Source organism: Oryzias melastigma, unplaced genomic scaffold (assembly GCF_002922805.2).
Source record: "Oryzias melastigma strain HK-1 unplaced genomic scaffold, ASM292280v2 sc02184, whole genome shotgun sequence".
NCBI classification, from domain to species: domain Eukaryota; kingdom Metazoa; phylum Chordata; class Actinopteri; order Beloniformes; family Adrianichthyidae; genus Oryzias; species Oryzias melastigma.
Genome location: NW_023418761.1, coordinates 1735 through 1941, shown reverse-complemented (window position 1 = coordinate 1941; position 207 = coordinate 1735).

The window sequence follows — 207 nt, the reverse complement described above, 5'->3', positions numbered from 1 at the left end:
TTCCCATTACAGTTTTGCGAAAAATGCATCAGCACTGTCCCCAGAGGTCATCAGAAAAAAACCTGCTTATGATTTTGAATTAATGAATTTTAAATATATGAAGTTTAGTTATTGAGTGGAACTACAAACATAGTGCTTCTTTTGACCCTTTAGCCCCGCCCCCAGTCTTGCATAAAACTACCTGCAGAGGCTCTTCTATCTAACCCA